At 43.5% G+C, this 19,604-nt stretch overlaps 1 long non-coding RNA gene across 1 annotated transcript in view; it reads right to left on the bottom strand.

Annotated features, from left to right (window-relative positions):
• LOC143809283 (uncharacterized) overlaps window positions 1-2,418 on the bottom strand; it is a 168,367-nt gene extending 165,949 nt beyond the window's left edge. The window contains exon 1 of the long non-coding RNA XR_013222194.1: window positions 2,304-2,418. This is a non-coding gene — a long non-coding RNA (uncharacterized LOC143809283). The remainder of the gene's footprint in view (window positions 1-2,303) is intronic.
• Between the last annotated feature and the right edge of the window lie 17,186 nt (window positions 2,419-19,604).

Raw genomic sequence — 19,604 nt, forward strand, 5'->3', positions numbered from 1 at the left:
TGCAAAGATCTTTTATATAAGGGCATAATCTATTGTTGAAATGAAGGCCTTTGTGGTTAAAAATGTGGCAACAGATGACTGTGTATGGCACTCTTGAAGGCATTTGTGGTTGGCAAATGTAGGAAATGTGGTTGGCAGTCTAGGAGATCTGTGGTTGGCACTGTAGAGTCATCTTTGATAGGTACGGTAGAAGACGTGCAGTTTGAAGATCTGGCATATAGTGCTGTCTGAGGCAGGCACTTTGAGAGATCTATGGTGGCATTATAAGGGCATATGTGATGAGTACTATGCAATACGTCCAATGTAGTAGGCAAACAAGGAGATCTGTGACACTGTAGGGGCATCTGTGATGGGTGATATTGAAGACTTCTGTGCAATTCAGAGGTCTGGCATATTGAACCATCTGTGAATAAAATTTGGGCAACTGTGGATAGCAAACTCTAGAGGATCTGTGATGTGTACATTTTATTCTTTCTAGAGGATATGAGGGACACAAGGGTCTGGCATATTTGGGGCATCTGTAGTTAACATGCCGACATCTGCCCTGGTATATATGAGTCATCTGGTGCCAAGGGCAGTTGTGCTTAAATCTATCAGTAGACGAGGGGCGTCTGTGGTGACGTACTCTTGGGAACGTTGGCACCAACAACTGGACATTGCAAAATAATGTGCATCTTGTAGTAGTTTTGTCTACAGGGACCAGAAAAGTGAAGAAAAAAATATGCACTATACACAGGGATCACCAAAAATAATTATCCTTTATTGGTACAAATGAGCCATAACGAGTTTAAAAACAAAAGTCAAAAATGACAAATGTAAATTCACACTAGGACTGTAAACCAAATAACACTTGACACACTCGCTAATAAATATTGTGTATAATAACATCTTACAATAAGGTAATTGGGACCATGCTAAAGGTAATGTTGATTTTTCAATTGGTCTAGTCACATGGTTGGTTTATATTATAACATTACTAAGGAAAATGCATCATTGGTGATTGCAATATACAGTATATGGGCATTTTTTTTTTTAACATCTTGGCATTCTTTGCACATCTGAAATCTGTCCAACGGCCATTATATACAGAGGTGCTGATCACATGGTCTCTTACTTTTTAGTACGGTCCTAATTACCTTATTGTAACATGTTACTACTAGTGATGAGCTTGAATAAGGTGTTATCTAAGCATGCTCATGTACTAACAGAGTGACTTTGACGTACTTGAAAAATATGTTCGAGTCACCTCACCTGCATGTCTCTCGGCTGTTCGACAGCCGCAACGCATGCAGGGATTGCCTGACAGCTGCGAGATATGCAGACGCAGGGACTTGAACATATTTTTCAAGCATACTGAAGTCACTCGGTTAGCACCCAAGCATGGCGGATAATGCCTTATCCGATCACGTTCACACATCACTAGTTACTATATACAATATGTAGTTAGTAGTGAGAGTGTCATGTGTTTGGCTTACAGCCCTATTGTGGATTTACGTTTTTGTCATTTTTTACTTTTAATTGTTTTTAAACTTTTTGTTTCATTTCTACCAATAAAGGATAATTATTTTTGGTGATCCCTGTGTACATGGCATGATTCATTTTCTTTTCTTTCCCGATATCTGTTCCTGACATGTGGCTGATCCATTATTTGGTGGTGCCCTCTGTTTCTTTTTGCCTACAGGTAGTCACACAATTCTTTTCTGTTTCTGAATATCACATAGGTCTCCTTAGCCAGTAGTAGGATGGCACAGTGCCCACCTCAGAGATATGAGTGGCGTCCCGGCCCTGAGCTCCTCTGTATGGTCGGCAGGTAAACGACACGGACAAGGTCTTTCCCATGACCTGCGGCAGCGTCTTCTCTTCTTTCCAGGACCAGTAGATATAGATTAGCCATCGCCCCCATTACCATCGCTCGGCTGGGACAGCTGCCGCCCCTCACAGGAGAGGTAAAAGGTCAGCTATGGGAACCAAAATCGTCCATACAGTGGCCCCCGCATTCCTCCTGTCCCATCCAAATGTTACACTGGGAATCCCTGCACAAGTAAAGCAAGGCAAACAGCATTTCTCTCCCATTTGTTCCTAAGTGGTGCCATGTGCCTGAGCTAAAGGGAAACTCTAGCAGAGGACGTGATTTTTGGCGCCACCATATGGCACTTGCCCAGCAACTTTCGGACCATTTCTGCCATGTATGCTGCTATGAGAGGGTAGGTCCGTAAATTGACCAGCAGAACAGTTGTGTGTTTCTGTGACTGCTCCTGTGTGAACATCGCCACCATTATCACAAGACACCATGCTGTACTCACAACACCACTGTCCTTAACCTAGAACCGCCCGGCTGACAGGAAGCAGACGACGGCCTGAGACATCTCTTACACTGCTGTCTGAGGTAAAATGAAAGCTGAGCTCCGGTTGGTTGCTGTGGTAAAAAGGTGGTTGCTATGGTAAAATGAAATCTCATCAATGATTGGTTGCTCTGGTATAATGAAGCTGAGTTTTAATTGGTAGCTGGGGTAAAAACAAAAATCAGCCCTGGTTGCTGTGGTGAATGAAAGCTGAGTTCTGATTGGTTGCTCTGGTAAGTGATATCTGAGCTGTGATTGGTTGCTCTGGTAAGTGAGAGCTGAACACTCTGATAGGTTGTTCTGGTAGAATGAAAGCTGAGCTCTGATTGGTTGCTGTGGTAAAATGAAAACTGAACTCTGATTGGTTTCTATGGGCAATACAGACAACTTTACTGACAGTTCAGATGAATAAGGCCCGATACGCGTCATTCTATATAAACCACAACTAACGGTATAAGAGGCCCAGCGGGAGGGGAATGGAGACACTAAGCATCGCCCTATTGGGTTTTGCACCCTGCGCTTCCTCAGAACACAACACCCAAGAGTAAAGTGATGTCTTTGGATCAGATCCTTTTTACTTGTCCCTCCATTGTAATGTGGAACATCCATGCGTTAATCCTCCATGTAGCATTTCTGAGACCCGCCGATATTTATACGCTCGCACCTTATTACAATTCCTGACCCCTGATAGAAATGTTTCGGAAAATACCATCATGGCACCAGCGCTTTCCTTCCCACAGACACACCTGCGTCTTCTACACCCAAAAGCTTCTATGGAAAGCATGGACGTTGCCTACAGACGCGGACATCTATTGTTCTAGAAACTTCTGCACTTAGAATGTAGGGAGATGTGATCTGAATAAAAGAGGCCTCAAAGCAGCGATGGAACTTGTCCACCTCATTATGGTGCCAGGTTTGCCACCTCGGTAATTGTTTCTCCAGTAGCCTAATCTGCTGCCTCTGTCAGGGACAACAGGGATATTAGGAAAAGTATTCAACGGCCATTTTATTAGACACCTCCCTATGCTATCGTATTTGTATCATATATAGTGGATATGACCCCCTTCATTACACTCCAAAATAAAGATATACTCCAAACCTGATCTTACACAGACCCCAGACCAGACCTCCTAAACCGATACAGACCCCCTAAACTAATGCAGGCCTCAGGCCAGACTCCTATATAAATACAGACCCCCCTAAAATAATAAAGACCCCAGATCAGACCCCTTAAACAAATACAGACTTCAGACCCCTATATAAATATAGACCCCAGACCAGACACCCTAAACTAATATACCCCCCCTCCCCCCAGCCCAGACTCCAATGTAAATCTGGACCCTCTATGCAAATACAGAGATCAGAACCTCAAAAACTAATATAGACAATAGACCCCTAAAATAACAGTCCCCAGACCAGACCCCTGTAGCTTGTAATCTTTCTCAATTCCAGGCACAAACACAAGTCTTGGGTGGGTCTCGCAAATTATGAGTGTTGGGAGAGGATATGGGACACCTCAGAGACCAGCCTGATATACTCTGTAGAGGGGAGTGCAGGTACCCCAACACATAAGTATAGTGAGTGGGATAAACACTGTCCCTGCAATGGCCCCAAAGTACATTCTTCCTTGGAACTCGATCCTTTGGTTTTGGCTTGCCTCTCATTCCTTGGTAGTGTGGGATCAAATTTACACTTGGTTGTGAGCAAAAATTAAATCCGGACATCTTCAGTAAGACGATCAAGACTCCTTGACTGATGACACACATGACTAATCCTAAAAAACTGAATCAGAAAGGTTGGGGGAATTACATGATACCAGCTTCTAAAAATAATTCAGAAATAATGGGACTGTGCGAAGGGAAGTCTCCGAAATGTCTCATTAGTCACCCATAGATAGCTATCTCATCCTCCAAAGACATTCCCATGACATAAACTAATGTAAATTTCTTCAGAGGTGCCTAAACATACGAGTAATCACTGGCCAAAAAATCAAAGGGTCGGGTTCAGGTAACTCAGTCAGATTCTAAATGAAACCAAACAAATTCTAAATTCTATAATAATAATATTTTAATAATCAAAGTTCATTTAATTCATTTCACAGGTCATGTACAATAATAAAGGATTAGTTTCCTATGAAATAATCATTCAAAGTTAATAATTTTTTGATAATTTCCTGCATTAAATATATGTAATAAAATAATTTGAAAGAGTAAGTAAACGTTTAGCACATTATTTTTTTTCGACCATTTTAATTGCCTGTAGATCGGTGGTAAGGGACCGGGTCCTAAGACCGCCAGTGATGGCTCAAAATGTCGCTTTGAACACTCGCTTGGGCATCAGCTGTTCGCTCCCATCCCCTGAGTAGAGTACTTCTCAGAAATCTTTTGTTCAATCAGTGGTGCCTTAGGACCCGGATCCCTAAGATCTACAGGCAAGTAAAGTGGGTAAAAGGATGAGCCAGAAGATGAATTATGGAAATAAGCAAAGAATGTAACTTAGAACATAGATTAAGACTAACCCATGAGGCCGGAGACACCTTTAAATAGGATGACAAATGGTGGCCAAGACACACTGTACTCGGAGATAGGCTTCTCTGTGAGATCACTCGGATCCTCAAGACAACTCCTGTCTAGAGGTAGCCAGAAGCGACGTTACAGCCCCAACCTCACAGGAACCCTCTGAGACCTACTCTGGGTCAGTAACTGGGATACTACTTTCTCACCCTCCTGACAGGCTGTGGGTACCACTTTTACCGCATTTTACAGATGTGACTTTTCTAGGGGGGCTGGGGGCAGATGTTTTTAGCCAGGGGGGCCAATAACTATGGTCCCTCTCTAGGCTAATAATATCTGCCCTCAGTCACTGGCTTTCCCACTCTGGCAGAGAAAATTGCGCAGGAGCCCACGCCAGTTTTTTCCTTGATTTAACCCCTTATTTTAACAGCTAGAGCCACCAAATTTTGCACACAGACATTTCTAACAGTAGTGAGGAATATGTAAAAAAATAAGGGCTATGAAATGGTTTACTGTATGTAAACCATGTTCATATCATGTCGGGTTTGATAAGGAGATAGCAAAAGCCGGCAATTGAATTACCGGCTTTTAAGCTATGTAGTGCTGTATGAAATATAAATACATATATATACTGTATATGTGTGTCTCACTGATATATATATATATATATACACTCACTGGCCACTTTATTAGGTACACCTGTCCAACTTCTTGTTAACACTTAATTTCTAATCAGCCAATCACATGGCGGCAACTCAGTGCATTTAGGCATGTAGACATGGTCAAGACAATCTCCTGCAGTTCAAACCGAGCATCAGTATGGGGAAGAAAGGTGATTTGAGTGCCTTTGAACGTGGCATGGTTGTTGGTGCCAGAAGGGCTGGTCTGAGTATTTCAGAAACTGCTGATCTACTGGGATTTTCACGCACAACCATCTCTAGGGTTTACAGAGAATGGTCCGAAAAAGAAAAAAAATCCAGTGAGCGGCAGTTCTGTGGGCGGAAATGCCTTGTTGATGCCAGAGGTCAGAGTAGAATGGGCAGACTGGTTCGAGCTGATAGAAAGGCAACAGTGACTCAAATCGCCACCCGTTACAACCAAGGTAGGCCTAAGAGCATCTCTGAACGCACAGTGCGTCGAACTTTGAGGCAGATGGGCTACAGCAGCAGAAGACCACACCGGGTACCACTCCTTTCAGCTAAGAACAGGAAACTAAGGCTACAATTTGTACAAGCTCATCGAAATTGGGCAGTAGAAGATTGGAAAAACGTTGCTTGGTCTGATGAGTCTCGATTTCTGCTGCGACATTCGGATGGTAGGGTCAAAATTTGGCGTAAACAACATGAAAGCATGGATCCATCCTGCCTTGTATGGAGCATCTTTGGGATGTGCAGCCGACAAATCTGCGGCAACTGTGTATGCCATCATGTCAATATGGACCAAAATCTCTGAGGAATGCTTCCAGCACCTTGTTGAATCTATGCCACGAAGAATTGAGGCAGTTCTGAAGGCAAAAGGGGGTCCAACCCGTTACTAGCATGGTGTACCTAATAAAGTGGCCGGTGAGTGTATATATATATATATATATAACTGTATATATGTTTTCACGAATATTTGAGCCCATGGATCTATTCTATGTCCATTTTGCAAGCCGGCAAGAAAAGCTCGCTGTACAGATGCCATACGGATGACACACGGATAATTTTTAGAGAAAAAAATCTCATCCTCGTGTTGAATACGGATCACTGTTCAGGAACTTTTCTGCGTATTACGCCTGTAACAAACGGACTGTATTTCCCTACGCTAAGTGTGACCCCGGCCTTCTTCTTATGGTACATGCTCTCAACACTGCCCCCTCCTTTACATACTGGGCCCACAACTTCACACTGTTCTCTCACACTGACTCCCCCCTAATGGGCCCAGTATCTAAACTGTGCCCCCCTCATCACACTCTCCCTCCTTGGTATATTGTCGCCTCCTGTCTGTGCCCTTACACTGTTCCCCCATGCTACACCCTCCACACTACTCAGTCTCTATTCTGTCCCCACTCGCACTTTTCCCCCATACTGTCTCCTCACACTATTGCCCTCAATAGTCTCCTCACACGGTTCTCCCTCCCTCCTCGTACATTTACTGTCTCACTTTCCATACTGCCTCCTCACACATCCCTCCGACTCCCCATACTGTGTCCACACCTGTCCCATCACCCTCACTCCCCATACTTTTTCCCCTCCCCCTCATACTGTGTCTGCACCCATCCCCCATACATGCCCTTCATCTCATACCTTCCTCCTCATATTGTGTATGTTAAAATTTTTCCCGCTACGCATATTGTGTCTGCACCTGTCTTGCTCCCAAAACTCTTCAAATTATCCCCCGTTACATGAAATCTCACCCAGCCCTGTTACTCTAAATACCCCCTTCACAGTAAATTTCCTTTAGCCCCGTTATAGTAACTCCCCCCCTACACAGTAAGTAGCTCCCCACACACACTCAAACAATAAATACCCTCCTCACACACAATAAATACCACCCTTACACACAATGTAAATACCCCCACACACACAGTACTTACCCTCACACACACACACACACACACACAAAGTGAAGGCTTGATAGTCAGCTCAAAGACTTTCCGACTCCCAGTTGGGGGGGGGGGGGATTGGGGCGGCAGAATGCAGCCGCCAGGGAAGACTTTTCGGATTGCTGCATTGGGCGGCCTGACTTCGCCCCCCTGCCGGCTGCGCCTGGGACACATGCCCCAGCTGCCCCTCCCTAGATACGCCTCTGCCTGGCCTCATCCTTCACCAAGGCACAGATCAACATCTCTTTGTTCTTGTCGGACCCATCTCAGCACCCTTCAGATCATAACAGGTCCAGCACCCGTGATATACCTGATACTCCCCTGCCTCACTGCTGCTGCCATTCCCTGTAGATATAAGTCATCAGCTACTCTTCCACAGGCTGTCAGGGCATGCTTGGAGTTGCAGTTTTGCATCAGCTATATGTGTTTAGGCCTAAGTACATGTTCCTGTACGCAGATCTGTGTGGTGTAAACAGATAGAGAGGAAGATAGACAGAAGCAGTGAGATTGTTAGATGGTCACACTTTGCCGACGATGGTATCTGATGGCGACGTAATGTCCCCCCATAAGCATCACGGTGTATGTTCACCTCTAACACCGATTTCAAATTCTGTGACACAGAAGATTGGACATTAAAAAAATGCAAAAGTCCCTCTTTCATCAATTTTAAAAATTCTTAAGGCGTATGAAGTTGTCAGTCCAAATTCTTGAAAGGCTCAAGGCCAATTCACTAAGAATGCATGATCATTTGTTCTCTTGCCTCGTGGCAATACAGTAGAGAAACAAGAGATCCATCTTCCCTCCTGGACCAGTCCTCACTTTTTATTGTTGGAATGTAGCAGGAGGTAGGTTTCTGCAGCAGCAAGCTGCCTTTCAGCCAGAAATAAATCAGATTGTAGGCTCTGATCAGGAGAATTTTCCCATATCGGCAAATCATCTCCCTGTGAAAATATCTACAAATGTATATTCCCTTTGCCCCACAGACCTCATGGGTCCTCCGCAATCAAATATTCAGCAATTGAGCCTCGCCATCATTTCCATAAGTTAGGATTGGAAGGGAGAAAGGCCTGTATGAACGTTCAACACCAGCTCTCCAAAAAGCTATGATGGTCTAACATTGTCACCTATGGCTTGGAGCTTTTACCAATAATGATTCATCACCGGTATAAGTTGGGGCAATCTAACTCCTAATTTGAGAGCTTTACCATATAAGACCTATTTGGGATGTGGTAATTCTACATGTCGAACACAGGGTGCCACTGGTAACGATCTATATCAGGTCATGGTCATGTTGGCTAGTAATGGAAGGCGTCACGTGACATTTCACTTGCTATCAGCCCCAAATTAGTCTAGTAACAATTCATTTTCTGCCGGATGAATGCCATTCCAAAGGCCGGACGGCTTCTGCCAACAGACTCCTGTTTACGTTGCTGATAACCCCTGCTTCGCCCCAGCAAGATATAGCCCATTCCTCAGATAGTCTTCCTGCGCTGTCATGTTCACCCCTAAGGAATGCATGACAACTGTGACTGTAGCGGGGGGCCGTTGCATGGTAAGGCCTTTGTTTTGTACACACTCCAGACAGGTGCTGTTGACAATTCTCATCACAACCTGGCGGTGCATGAGGGTGATGGGGGTGTTTTGTACAGAACAAGACCCTTAATGTTTACACGCACAGAAATTTCTTTGGAACAAAAAATGGTGGTCCATCACTCAGAATGGTAACCAGTTCTGGTTGTCTAATGTTTGGGAATGTGACTTAATACTTGGTGAGTTAGTGTTTGGGTTTGAACAATACCTGCCAAAGAGGTAGAACACCATACTATAGACCGTGAAGCCCTAATTTCAGCTATGAAACTAAAAATTCAAGGGTTCCTCCAGGTAACTCAATGATGTACAAGGTATGCTACCGATACAGAAGATACAGTGGGAAAGGTACTGGTAAAAGAATGTACAAGGAAGGGTTGGTGAATTGGGCAAAACGGGACCCAGTAAAATAGGCCATTGGTCTTAATGGAGATCTGGCAGGATTAGATATCTGCTACAAAGAAGTTAGATGTAAAGTAGTCAAACAAGGCAATGGATAACGGTGGTCAGTGTGATGCAGCGGTAGCACCGTACGCAGTGAAACGGCAGTGACCCAAGCAAGTTCAAACATAACTTTCCTTTACTGTGTTACTTCACACAGTCTATTAGAAATACACCATACACGGCTTCTTTATCCAGACCAATGGAAATACATAGTACACGGCTTCTTCATACAGTCCATTAGAAATACACAATACACGGCTTTAGTTTGCAGTCAATAAACAGGCTGGACTTCCCTCTGTCCAGTTTCCCTGGGCGACCGCACGCCGTTACCAAGTCTCTTTACTCACGCCGTGCACCACACACTATCCTCTGGATTGCAGCCTGGTAAGCAAAAGACAGCCCGAGACACAGGGTGTCAGTCTCTTCGGTTCCTTTTGCCTCTGTGTTGCTCCACACAGAAAGAGCTCTGCAGACAACTTCTCTGTCTGCTTCCAAGACCAACACTGACACACCTCCCCCTCTACTACAGGGCTTTTTAATCAGTCACTGCTTCACCATTCTAATCACAGCCACACCTGTGACTGCCATATGCCCTCATGGCCTCACTACACCTCTGTGCGCATTCTGGAGAGCACAAACAGCGCCCCCTAGCTGTAACAGGGGTCACTTCCTCACATGAGGCAGGATTAGAAGGGGGTACTGTGGTGAAGTTTAGGATTAGTAAGGGAAACATAGCTTAGGAAATGTTGCCATACCTCCCTGCCATACCTCCCTACCATACCTCCCTTCCATACCCGTCTTGTTGCGGTGATGGCCAAGAAACAGAAGATGGGGCACTGAAACCTAGAAAGTTCATGGCAACCTGTAAATTTCCAAGTTGAGGACAAAAATGAGGCATGAGCTTTATGAAATGAAAAGAGCACTTAAGCCCTTGACTCTTTTTGGGCCCCTAATCTGCTCTTCCAGTGACCATCTGTGGTTTCAAATTTTCTCCTGCAACCAAATAAATAATCTGTTCCTCCTCCAGCCCACTATATGTTTTTTATAATCACACTTGGTAAATTTTTGAACTGGGCTTTCATAGCCACATGTCCTTGCTCAGCCCATGCCCCACTCCACCCATCCAATTAACTTCCCCTCGAGAGTGCGTTTAGACGCTGGGACTCTTATGATGAAGCATCCCAGCATTAAGCTCAAGAGACGTTTCGAGAGCTCTGCTCTCCGGGAGGTTTCAGTGGCAACTAGGAAAGTTGACAACTCTTGTAGGAAGTCTATCCACCATCTGTTAGCATCCAATTAACATATTTGGTGTTATTACGTGTCAGGCACAAGTGTAACTGCTACCTCTGCATCCCCTATAGCTAGCTATGTTTGGTAGATCAGACACCAGATTATTATTATTATTCATTTTTATAGCGCCATTTATTCCATGGCATTTTACATGTGAAAAAAGGGGGCATACATAGACAAGTACAATAAACATGAGCAATACAAGGCACACACAGGTACAGAAGGAGAGAGGACCCTGCCAGCGAGGGCTCACAGTCTACAGGTGCTGGTACTAGTAGCATGCTCTCTACCTATAGCTGATACACCTCCTGATGAAAGAAGAAAAGTACGTTGGGGTATCGGGGATGCCACGTTTAACCAACATTTTACACATGTAAGTGCCATACTGTGTTACTATCAGTATTAGCAGGACAACCTATTTAGCCCCCACGGATGGGCTTTTCCCCACACACTATAAGGAATTCCTTGTGTTCTTTGCCACAACAGTTGCACTGAATTAGTTGGGCTTTTCACTACATGTCCCTGCATTTTATAGCAGAACTGTGTTTTTATGTATCATATATCTAAAGTATATACTTGTATGTATTGTTTAAAATTAAATTATTTTGGCATTTAATATATTCTTTTCTTGGGTTTTTCATATGCTTATGCTTTTAGTTGTAATCTATAGCTGATACGACCTATTAAAATAGCTGACATGCTACCAGCCGTGTTTAGTCACCATCAAGAATAACAGCCACATGATCACCGCTCACACACACTCACCAAGCCAAGGCTTGACACAGCATTGCACAAAGACAGCGAAGATGCCCTTCATTAGAACTGTCATCACATGCATTAGGGTCACCAAATATTTTGTTAGGAGGGATGTATATATTACACAGTATAGCGGATCAGTGTAATGCTTCCCTGTTGAACAAGACCAGATACAACACCTGAACACGAGCAACGTCTACACACATCAACCCTTCCTGACTGGAAGACCATAGACCATGAAAGTGATAGATATTCCCAAAACTTTTGGGTTGTGGTTTACACCGTAAACTGTGTATAGAAAAACTATGTGCTTCACCCTAAACTCCTTGTCCCTTACGATGCATTTTACTCTATCCACAAATACCTCCCTACCCCCCCCCCCATGATCATGTGTCCTAGGACTCAAAGAGATCTGCAAAGAGATCTCTTTTTCCCACAAATAAGATGAAGAATCGCCTATCTCTTCAGCCCTAACGGCTGACATATCACATTCCTATATACCGTAAGTTTTTTTCTGGTCTCTATCTCCCCTGATGATTTGCCATATGAAACTCGTCGGAAGTATTCTGGGGCGTTGTTTTCTATGATCCTATGGGATTTTTTTTTTATGGTGAGGTAGTGTGTGGCTATTGAATAATGCCCCCTTCCTTACTGCCAAATAGGATCTGCTATTCTGATGTAAACAGCAGATCTGGATTCCAGTGTGTGGACATCACTGCAGAATATCTGTGAGATCGTTCCTATTTATCGGCTAACCTATAGATTCTAAGCTAATTACAATTGTGTATTAAGACACAGTTTTTACATAACACGCCACAATATTGCTGGAGTACTATGTATGTCAAGGTATGTTTATACACCTGAGGCTCTCTGACCTTTCCCGGCGCCTGCGCACTGCAGTACTTTGCTCTGCCCTCAACAGGGCAGACAAAGTACACCAGCGCCGGAGCGTGAAGACAAGCTTAGCTCACCTTCGATTTTGGGGGTGACAGGTTCCCTTTAATTATCACAATCATGAAAAAATCTTTTACTCATGTTTTTTAAATAAATTCAATTTGACAAATACAAAGTCTCTTCGCCATTCTGGACAAGGAGTGGTTCACATCTGACATCTGTTTGGGGATTCATTCCACCAAAGGGGAGCGCCTCCGATTTCTTTTTTCACAAATACATTGGCGTTGTGAATGCAACAAGACCAAGACAACTCCACACCAATCGGAAGGGCGGCATACCGCGAGGTTGGATCCCCATTTGAGATCAAATTGCTACATAGCGTTGTGCCTATCCTGCACAACCCCCACAGGTGAGTGTATATATATATATATATATATATATATATATATATATATATATATATATATATATATATATCTCACGATTGTTTTCTATATGTCATTTATTGCGCTTAGGTAGCGCTCTCTGGTTTTCTCTTTCCTCTTCTCAGTTTCCTGCAAAATTTTCATGGTATGTTTATATATTTAATATTTGTATCTTGAGCCTCAGGGTCTCTTTTAAATTTAAATGTAGAAAAAAAGAAAAGAGAAAACTCATGTTTCTAATATATTGTACTCCTTAACCCTGAAGGGTGGTTTGCACGTTAATGACCGGGCCAATTTTTACAATTCTGACCACTGTCCCTTTATGAGGTTATAACTCTGGAACGCTTCAATGGATCCTGATGATTCTGACACTGTTTTCTCGTGACATATTGTACTTCATGATAGTGGTAAAATATCTTTGATATTACCTGCGTTTATTTGTGAAAAAAATGGAAATTTGGCGACAATTTTGAAAATTTCTCAATTTTCCAACTTTGAATTTTTATGCCCTTAAATCACAGAGATATGTCACACAAAATACTTAATAAGTAACATTTCCCACATGTCTAATTTACATCAGCACAATATTGGAACCCCAAATTTTTTTTGTTAGGGAGTTATAAGGGTTAAAAGTTGACCAGCAATTTCTCATTTTTACAACTCCATTTTTTTTAGGGACCACATCATATTTGAAGTCACTGTGAGGGGTCTATATGATAGAAAATACCCAAGTGTGACACCATTCTAAAAACTGCACCCCTCAAGGTGCTCAAAGGAACTTTTGGAATGTTTTAAAAAAATGAACATTTAACTTTTTTTCACAAAAAATTTACTTCAGCTCCATTTTGTTTTATTTTACCAAGGGTAACAGGAGAAATTGACACCAAAAGTTGTTGTACAATTTGTCCTGAGTACGCTGATACCCCATATATAGGGGTAAACCACTGTTTGGTCGCATGGCAGAGCTCGGAAGGGAAGGAGCGCCATTTAACTTTTCAATACAAAATTGACTGGAATTGAGATAGAACACCATGTCGCGTTTGGAGAGCCCCTAATGTGCCTAAACATTGAAACCCCCCACAAGTAACCCCATTTTGGAAAGTAGACCCCCTAAGGAACTTATCTAGATGTGTGGTTAGCACTTTGACCCACCGAGTGCTTCACAGAAGTTTATAATGCAGAGCCGTAAAAATAAAAAAATCATATTTTTTCACAAAAATGATATTTCGCCCCCAACTTTTTATTTTCCCAAGGGTAACAGGAGAAATTGGACCCCAAAAGTTGTTGTCCAGTTTGTCCTGAGTACGCTGATACCCCATATGTGGGGGGAACCACCGTTTGAGCGCATGGCAGAGCTCGGAAGGGAAGGAGCGTCATTTCGAATGCAGACTTAGATGGATTGGTCTGCAGGCATCACATTGCATTTGCAGAGCCCCTGATGTACCTAAACAGTAGAAACTCCCCACAAGTGACCCCATATACTAGACCCCCAAAGGAACTTATCTAGATGTGTTGTGAGAACTTTGACCCCTCAAGTGCTTCACTACAGTTTATAACGCAGAGCCGTGAAAATAAAAAATATTTTTTTTCCACAAAAATTATTTTTTAGCCCCCAGTTTTGTATTTTCCCAAGGGTAACAGGAGAAATTGGAGCCCCAAAGTTGTCCAATTTGTCCTGAGTACGCTGATACCCTATATGTTGGGGTAAACCCCTGTTTGGGCGCACGGGAGAGCTCGGAAGGGAAGGAGTGCTGTTTTACTTTTTCGCAGAATTGGCTGGAATTGAGATCGGACGCAATGTCGCGTTTGGAGAGCCCCTGAAGTGCCTAAACACTGGAAACCCCCCAATTCTAACTGAAACCCTAACCCAAACAGACTCCTAACCCTAATCCCAACACTAACCATAACCCTAACCACACCCCTAACCCGAACATGACCCTAACCCTAATCCCAACCACACCCCTAACCCCAACACACCCCTAACCCCAACACACCCCTAACCCTAATCCCAACCTAAATCCCAACCGTAAATGTAATCCAAACCCTAACTTTAGCCCCAACCCTAACCCTAACTTTAGCCCCAACCCTAACCCTAACTTTAGCCCCAATCCTAACCCTAACTTTAGCCCCAACCCTATCCCTAACTTTAGCCCCAACCCTAGCTGTAGCTCCAACCTTAACTGTATCCCTAACTTTAGCCACAACCCTAACCCTAAATTTAGCCCCAACCCCAACCCTAACTTTAGCCCCAACCCTAACCCTAACTGTAGCCCCAACCCTAGCTGTAGCCCCAACCCAAACTGTAGCCCTAACCCTAACTTTAGCCCCAACCCTAACCCTAAATTTAGCCCAACCCTAACTTTAGCCCCAACCCTAACCCTAACTTTAGCCCCAACCCTAACTGTAGCCCTAACCCTAACTTTAGCCCCAACCCTAACCCTAACTTTAGCCTCAACCCTAACCATAACTTTAGCCCCATCCCTAACTCTAACTGTAGCCCCAACCCTAGCTGTAGCCCCAACCCAAACTGTAGCCCTAACCTGTTATGATCCTTAGTGGTTGAGGATCACAAATTACTCCAGCTAAGTAACAAAACATAAGACAAGCTCTAGGGAGGTGGCAAACTGGACTGACTGCAAATCTGAACCTATCCAAACACACTAGAAGTAGCCGGTGAACGTGCCTAAAAATCCTAGACGTCTCTAGCCAGCCTGAGGAACTAACTACCCCTAGAGAGAAAGAAAGACCTCTCTTGCCTCCAGAGAAATAATCCCCAAAGATATAGAAGCCCCCAACAGATAATAACGGTGAGGTAAGAGGAAGGCACATACACAGGGGTGAAAGCAGATTCAGCAAATGAGGCCCACTAATTCTAGATAGCAGAAAATAGCAAAGGGGTCTATGCGGTCAGTAAAAAACCCTTACAAAATATCCACACTTAGATTTCAAGAACCCCCACACCAACTAACAGTGTGGGGGGAGAAAGTCAGTCCCCTAGAGCAACCAGCAAGTAAGAAATCACATTTTAGCAAGCTGGACAAAAAAACATGATGAATGCTGATAATCAGAAAATGAACAAACAAGGACTTAGCTTGTCTTGGAGAGACTGGGAGCAAGGTAGTCACAAGGAATCTGAAGAGCACTGAATACATTGATAGCAGGCAAGGAACTGAGTATCCAGGTGAGTTAAATAGGAAACCAACCAAGGATAACGAACCAGCTGATGAGGCCACCTGCAGAAAGACAACACTACACAGTACCGCTTGTGACCACTAGAGGGAGCCCAAAAATAGAGTTCACAACACTAACCCTAACTTTAGCCCCAACCCTAACCCTAACTTTAGCCCCTAACCCTAACTGTAGCCCCAACCCTAGCTGTAGCCCCAACCCTAACTTTAGCCCCAACCCTAACCCTAACTTTAGCCCCAACCCTAACCCTAACTTTAGCCCCAACCCTAACCATAACTTTAGCCCCATCTCTAACCCTAACTTTAGCCCCAACCCTAACCCTAATGGGAAAATGGAAATAAATACATTTTTTAAATTTTATTATTTTTCCCTAACTAAGGGGGTGATGAAGGGGGGTTTGATTTACTTTAATAGCGGGTTTTTCGCAGATTTTTATGATTGGCAGCTGTCACACACTAAAAGACGCTTTTTATTGCAAAAAATAGTTTTTGCGTCTCCACATTTTGAGACCTATAATTTTTCCATATTTTGGTCCACAGAGTCATGTGAGGTCTTGTTTTTGCGGGACGAGTTGACGTTTTTATGGGTACCATTTTCAGGCACGTAACATTTTTTGATCGCTTTTTATTCCGATTTTTGTGAGGCAGAATGACCAAAAACCAGCTATTCATGAATTTCTTTTGAGGGGACATTTATACCGTTCCACATTTGGTAAAATTGATAAAGCAGTTTTATTCTTCGGGTCAGTACGATTACAGCGATATCTCATTTATATATTTTTTTATGTTTTGGCGCTTTTATACAATAAAATATTTAATATAAAAAATAATTATTTTTGCATCGCTTCATTCTGAGGACTATAACTTTTTTATTTTTTGCTGATGATGCTGTATCGTGGCTCGTTTTTTGCGGGACAAGATGATGTTTTCAGCTTTACCATGTTTATTTATATATTCGTCTTTTTGATCGCGAGTTATTCCACTTTTTGTTTGGTGGTATGATAATAAAGCGTTTTTTGCCTCGTTTTTTTTTTACGGTGTTCACTGAAGGGGTTAACTAGTGGGACAGTTTTATAGGTCGGGTCGTTACGGACGCGGCGATACTAAATATGTTTACTTTTATTGTTTTAATTTTTTTATTTAGATAAAGAAATATATTTATTGGAATAATATATACTGTATATATTTTGTTAATTTATTTAGGTTTTTTTTTTTTTTTACACATGTAAATATTTTTTTTTCTACTTTTGTACATTGTCCCAGGGTGGGACATCACTATATAGTGTCAGATCGCTGATCTGCCACTTTGCAGTGCGCTTGCAAGCCACCTCCCTGCAGGACCCGGAAGGAGCCCTGTGGCCATTTTGGATCCGGGGCCTGCAGGGAGGAGGAGGTAGGAGACCCTCTGAACAGTGCGATCACATCGCGTTGTTCCAAGGGTCTCAGGGAAGCATGCAGGGAGCCCCCTCCCAGCGCAATGCTTCCCTATGCCGACGGAACGCTGCGATCATGTGTGATCGCAGTGTTCCGGGGGTTAATGTGCTGGGAGCGGTCTGTGACTGCTCCTGGCACATAGTGCCGGATGTCAGCTGTAATAATCAGCAGACCCGGCGGCGATCGGCCATGCTCCTCCCGTGAGAGCGGCCGATTGACTATGACGTACTATGCCGTCCCTGGGAATTAAGTCCCAGGTCACCTCGACAGAATAGTACATCATATGGGATTAAGGGGTTAACGACCATCGATACACCTTTTAACAGCAGCAATTAAGGATACCTATTCCTCAACACCGCTTTTTAATGGCACTGAGAAATAAGGGTATAGCGCCCCCCAGCGTCGGAAAATGATTTTTACCATCCCCAGTCTTGTGATCGCTGTTAGGCCAGGGTCACACTACAGCATAATATGGATGAGTGTTAAGCGAGAAAAAAATCGCATAGCCCTCGGCCCAATGTTAATCTATGGGGCAGCTCCCATCATCCGTTTTTTTCTCATCCGTAATAGACTTGGAAGTGAAATCGCAGCATGCTGCGATTTTCCGCGTATCTCAGCTGAGAAACGCCAATGCAAGTCTATGGGTGTGAGAAAAAAATCGCACAGCACACGGACCATCAGTGTAACTTGCGAGAAATTCTCAGGCATTGGGCAGGTGACAGGAAAGGCTCAGCCATTATTTGCTCATTTTGCAAGTTTGGGAGAAAATCTCACCATACGGATGACACAAGGATACTTTTTTGAGGAAAAAAACGCATCCTGGCATTGCACACGGATGAGATACGGATCACCATACGGAGAACATTTGTATGATTCTCAGCAGACAAAATTGGACAGCTGTTTTATACATTCTGTGTGACCCCGGCCTTATTCACCGAATAACGGCGATCGAGAAAAAAAAAGTCTAAATTTCCATTCATTTCTCTCTCCTCTGATATGATCTAGCATTCCAGAGGAGAGAGAAATGGGGTCCCCTGAGCCCTTCCCCCTAGTACCTCCACCTTCTCTGGACCCTCTGGCTCTGTCCCTCGGTCCTCGGCGTCTTCTTCCTGGAAGAAAATGGCGGGCGCATGCTCAGTGCGCCCAGCGAGATCTGCCAGCCGGTACCTGCCAACAATAGGAGATTTTTCCTATTGGTTCATTTTGATCACTGTGATAGACCCTATCACAGTGATCAAAATAAAAAAATAGTAAATCAAACGTATGACAAAAAGTTGACTGCTCTCCTGGCTGACGTAAACCTGGAAAAGCACGTGGGAGAAGCAACGTGATCAGTATCACCTAATATCACAGCTGGACCAAAGAGAAGCAGCTCCAGCCGTCACACTAAGGGCTCCTTCTTACTTGTGAGAAATACGTCCGAGTCTCGCAGGTTAAGGCCGGCGTCACACTCAGCGTATGAAAATATGGTCCGTTTTTACGTAATACGCAGAAATGTTCCCAAAATAGTGATCCGTATGTCATCCGTAGGCAGGGTGTGGCAGCGTATTTTGCGCATGGCATCCTCCGTATGTAATCCGTATGGCATCCGTACTGCGATATTTTCTCGCAGGCTTGCAAAACCGACATCTAATGGATTTATGGCCTCAAATGTTCGTTAAAACATATATACAGTATATATATATATATATATATATATATATATAAATGTCATTGAGACACACACATTATATATATATATATATATATATACAGTATTTATATTTAATTCAGCGCGAGATATGTGAAAAGCCGGTATTTCAATTGCCGGCTTTTTCTTTCTCCTTCACAAACCCGACAGGATATGAGACATGATTTACATACAGTAAACCATCTCATATCCCTTTTTTTTCTGCATATTCCACACTACTAATGTTAGTAGTGTGTATGTGCAAAATTTGGGCTCTGTAGCTGCTAAAATAAAGGGTTAAATCGCGGAAAAAATTGGCGTGGGCTCCCGCGCAATTTTCTCCGCCAGAGTGGGAAAGCCAGTGACTGAGGGCAGATATTAATAGCCTAGAGAGGGTCCATGGTTATTGGCCCCCCCTGGCTAAAAACATCTGCCCCCAGCCACCCCAGAAAAGGCACATCTGGAAGATGCGCCTATT

The sequence above is a fragment of the Ranitomeya variabilis genome, chromosome 2 (assembly GCF_051348905.1).
Source record: "Ranitomeya variabilis isolate aRanVar5 chromosome 2, aRanVar5.hap1, whole genome shotgun sequence".
Classification (NCBI taxonomy): domain Eukaryota; kingdom Metazoa; phylum Chordata; class Amphibia; order Anura; family Dendrobatidae; genus Ranitomeya; species Ranitomeya variabilis.